The following is a 5,494-nucleotide window of genomic DNA, read 5'->3' as shown; positions in this document are numbered from 1 at the left end:
ACTTAAACTCATAATTTCAGTTAAATGGTTTCATAATTTGTACATTTTTAAGAATTGAAAACCTTTTAACAAATTGTTTTAACTTGCAGAGTTGATGTTCAAACCGATTTTCAATTCTTATTATATACTGTTATGTTGTATACTTCACATTTGATTGTTCACACTTATATAGATATAAAACATCAAACATTTGTAATGTCTGTAATAAAACACCTAGGCTCGAGTATAAAAGATAGACACCATTAGAAAACATAAAACATCTATATTGTCCTTAATAAAACACCTAGGCTCGAGTGTAAAGGACAGCCACCATTAGATAGCATAGAACATTTGTGTTTTCCTTAATAAAACACCTAGGCTCGAGTGTAGAGGACAGGCACCCTTAGAACTTAGTTAGTCATAGATACTACTTTCCTAGGCGAGAAGTAAAGAGTAATCTTAAAGATTAGAGACACGTCCTCTGTAACACTTCCTTGGCACGAGAGAGTGGAGGACTAACCCTGTAACCAGAATCTCCAAGAGGGAGAACGTGACTTGAGTGTATAGATCTATACGGGACTGACAATCCCACACCTGGCTGCTAGCTACAGTCGAACCAAAAGGTTCAAGGGTGACGAAAGTCATAAAAAGGATACTGGCCCTGGCCCGAGTCATATCTAGTCTGAGTATGGTTAAGGACTCGCAATCAAGATTATTAATTCTTTACACTTAATTATTAATTTTATGTACGTAATAAAACTAATGTACATTTAAGGATAATCGGACCTTCAGGAGACTTCACACACACACATTCAGGAAAACATGGGGTTTTCCTGGGGATAACATTGAACATAATCGGAACCGGTAACAGTTCGCACACACAAAATCGGTAACAGTTCACACACACATGTAGGAAAATATAGGATTTTCTTGAGTAACAGTAGTACGTAACCAGAAAAGTGTAACAAGTTAGATAACTAAATTTTCAATTCACAAGAACAATCATGTTTTCATTGTATATCTTTTACAATTATATTTTGGATTTGGTAACCAACTTTTAAGAAAATATGGGATTTTCTTGGATAACCATGTTTTCAGGAAACTAAAGGAACTCGTACATTTTCAGAAGACTAACCGCTTATGAGCTCACCAGCTTTATGTTGATTTTCAAACCGCGTGTATTCTCAGGTTCGCATTAGACAGGTACCCGAAGATCTCTTTTGGCGAAGACGAAGTGCGTAGAAGACTCGTCTTATTGTTGTTCATATATACTATGTATCACATGTATAACTTACTTTTGAAACAAATGTAAACCTTTATATATGTAATGTAATGGTTGTTTACTTTGCTTACTATGTACATTGGATTTGATACTCAACGTGGAGTCCACCCCGGAAATGTTTCCGCGTTCGGTTTTCGGGGTGTGACAGATTGGTATCAGAGCCCTTGTTTATAGTGAATAATGTATACCAAACCTTACATGGTATAAAACTATAAACATTAAGGGGCCTAAGTGCTCTGAACTAAAAGTATCCTTCAAAATATAAGTATTTTCAAAAGTATATAAGTATACCAAACCGTCGAGATCCGTAACTACAAGTAGAACAAAACATAAGTAAATGGGTGTTGTGTACTGCGGTTAAACCTCGGCAGTTATGTAGTCGTGTCTAGGATCAATATAGCCTGGCCAAATATATTCATTCGAGACATGGCCAACATGTGCTTGGGAGTGACTGTGGTCTGCGGCATGCCTAAAACTTACCCTAATACCACAAACATCGAGCCAGCGTCGTAACGAATCATGAAATACTATGGGAGTATTTCTCAAGCCAATCCTTGGTAGAAATCCTCGTTCATACATTGTTCTTTGATCATTCCCTTAGCGATAATTTTTCCTGCTTTGATAACTCTTTCCTGCTTTATCGCTTATTCAGAATATATCTATCGTATCTCTTGATTCAATTCAGAGGACTTATCATCCTCTCTTTCTTGATCTTATTAGATCAAGATGCCTCCAAGAAAGAGACCCAGCTCCAAGACCAACAACCCTCCGCCACCACCTCCTCCCCAAATAGACCCTGTAGTATTCCAGGCAGCTGTTACAGCCGCAGTGGCAGCTGCCATGTCTCAACGGAACTCTGGCGGTTCCGGTAGTTCGGGAGGTGGTACCCAAAACCAAAACCAAGAAAGTAGTCAGGAACACCGAAAAGAGGGTTCCTATACAGATTTCATGAACGCGAAACCCACGTCCTTTGATGGCACTGGAGGTGTCATTTCCCTCACCCGATGGTTCGAGAAGATCGAATCCATCTTTGAAATTTGCGCCTACTCAGAATCTGACAAGGTGAAGTTTGCCGCCTGTACCTTTATCGACAAAGCCCTGACTTGGTGGAACGGCCGAGTCAAATCCCTAACCTTACCTGTAGCCAACGCCATGGGTTGGGAAGCCATGAAGGAACACGAACTGTAGGAACCTGAAGATGAAAGGTTCCGATATCACTGCTTACACTTCCAGGTTCGATGACTTTGCCCGGGAATGTTTACCCCAGAGAGTAAGAAGATAGAGAAATTCATCTGGGGGCTGACCCAGCCAACAAAAGGAAACGTCATAGCTGCGAGACCGGATACATACGATAGCGCCAAACGCTTAGCACAAATCTCAATAGGTCATAGTGATGACCCTGAGGAGACAGCTACCACTCTTGAGTCGTCAGAGAGGAGTGGTGAGAAAAGAAAGATTGGGAAGAAGGAGACAAGTCAGACATCGCAGGAGTCTTCGAAGAGGCAGCAAACGGTGGCAGTGCATGCTGCCACTTCCACTGCAACTGTTTCTGTTGTTGGATCCTCGACTCGAAAACCTGCCAGTAGGTATGCTGGAACCCTTCCTAGTTGTGAAAAGTGCAACTATCATCACCTTCCTTCCAGTCCATGTATAGAGGTATTTTGCAACAGTTGTGGCATAAAGGGTCACATGGCGAAAAACTGTAAGACACCAACCCAATCAACCAGTCAAGCTTCCGGAGCGGGCATTGGTCGGGCCTGCTATGGTTGTGGAGAAGTTGGACATTACAAGCGAAACTGCCCCAAGGCAGTAACATCTGGCAACACCGGAAGAGTTCTAGCGATAGGACAAGAGGAAACAGCCACCAATCCCACCGTTGCCACAGGTATATTTCCCCTCGTTAAATTTTGTGCCTGTGATTCTTTTCGATTCTAGCACTGAAAGAAATTCAGTAACCATCCATTTGAACATCTTTTAAACCTTGTCCTTCATTAGTAATCGAAAACGTGTATCTTCGAGATGGTTATCGAGTAAGAATGAGAACGCTAACGTCATATCCGTAGATTGCAACCTCAATCCGAACAATTATTCTCTTACGTTCAATCTAATGGCGAACTTTTCATGAAATGCTTTGATGTCATCTTTAGCATGTAATGACCGAGCCTCATTCCTGCTGTTATTCCTGGTTTCGAGAAAGCCATTCGTCTTAACCTACCTTCAACTCGACTCTCATGATCTTCGTACATCAAAGTTTAAAAAGTTTTCCCATGTATTCCTCGTCTGCGTAATCATCGAGAATCAAGAAGTCTGCAACTCTTTCCCCGATGTCTTTTCCGAAGAATTCTTGAGAATTCTTTCCGAACGTGTAGTCAAGTCTCGCATCGATCTAATCCCCGAAATTACCTCGGACCCAAAACCTCAGAGAAGACGATGTATCCAAGGCAGCAACCAGGACTTGATATGATCACTACGAGATAGTAGTGGTGCCCTTCGGTCAAACCACTTTTCGGTAATGTAGATAAACAAAGCAGTCATACTCATGGACCTTTCCAAAAGCTAAGACAATAAAGAATTAGTCGGCACCGGGGATACCCATAAAAACCCGTCAATTCTTGGGTCCCGTCGGCTATGATCGCAGACCCATCTAGAAATTTCCTTTAGGACCATCGAACCCTTAGCTACTCTGCCACGTGAAAATGTACCCATTTGTTGTAAGTCTTACTCGTGAAATACATAGTATGCCTTGGGAAGTGCGGAAAACATAACTCGTAGCACATTAGACCCTTCGAGATCCCCATTAGGAATGTATCCCGTAGCCCTCTCCGAGCTGTTGGGTTGAAGATTATTTTGAAGATTGCGTCATTTGGGCTCGGCTGTTTATTTATTTAGTTTGTATTCCGGTTTGGGCCTGTCCAACCGAGAGCCCATTTTGTTTATTATATAAGTATATGCTTGCATGCATATTAGGTAAACGATTTTAGCGATTCATCTAGAGCATAACGATAGTATTTCTAGATTTCTTTAATCGTTCTTGTAACCTACCAATCCTCTACAGTTGATGTTCTTAATCGAGCTCTTCTGAGGATTTTGTTTAATCATTCGACACATTTGATTCACTCTTGTCTCGTTCTTATTTTCGTGTTCTTACAGTTTTATATTTACTTACTTGTTCAAGATCTAATCGATCTTCATAGATTAAAGGTTTTAAATCTCATCAATTGGTATCAGAGCAGGAGGCTGTGTAATCGATACACATCTTTTCTGTGAAAAGGTTTCAATTAGGGTTTTTCCGCAACTACCGATATTTATTGAGCCGTCATCTCATTATTGACGTATCTTGATATTTATTGTTTTGCCCTAATCTGCTTTATTACAAGTCTGATCTTTGAACAGGTTTTTTTTCGATGATAATGGACGAGTCGCAATCAAATCCTATCAATATTTCCAACAGCATCGGTTCAACCACGAAGATTCCAATCCTATACACCCATGACTATGAAGTATGGGCGCATCACTTCGAAGACTACGTGATAGGATCTGAGGATAATGGGTACCTCATATGGGAAGCCATCATTAATGGACCGTTTTCTCATTCTGCAACGTCCAGGATTATTAAGACACAAAAGGAGTACAATGATCTACTGAAGGATGTTAAGGATATTGCACAAGATGAAAAGGACAAATTCCAGTGCAATATTAAGGCATTAAGATTGATCAGATTCGCTCTTCAGTCCGACACCTTTAGGTTGGTCATCTCATGCACGACGGCAAAGGAAGTTTGGGATAGACTTCGCGAACTGTATTCTACAAACGAGGATCTTGAACATTCCATCCAAACCTTGCTCTTATCTGAGTTTGGAGAATTCAGGCAAGGAGCCGAAGAAACGGTGACCCAGATGTTCGATCGCTTCAATCATCTTCTCAGCAGGATGATCAAACACGATATTGAAAGGAAGCTTATCGAGCAGAAGGTTACTTTCTTAAATGGTCTGAGGTCTGAATGGAGAGCAGTGGTGTCTACAGTCAAAGCCCATGAGCAGTTTAAATCATACTCTTTGGCGAAACTGGTGGGTATTCTCAAGTCCCAGGAGAAGATTGTGCTGCAGGAGAAGAACGTTGTTTCAAGTCTTGGTTCGTTGGCCCTCCTATCAAAAAGTAAAGCTGTGATGGAGGATGAAGACCTTAACTTGGAGGAGTATGACCTCACGTCTGAGGATTATGCTATGATGGTTT

This window comes from Lactuca serriola, chromosome 5 (genome assembly GCF_051521515.1).
Source record: "Lactuca serriola cultivar US96UC23 chromosome 5, Lser_US96UC23_V15, whole genome shotgun sequence".
In the NCBI taxonomy this organism is placed as follows: domain Eukaryota; kingdom Viridiplantae; phylum Streptophyta; class Magnoliopsida; order Asterales; family Asteraceae; genus Lactuca; species Lactuca serriola.
Note: the sequence above shows the minus strand (reverse complement) of the source record.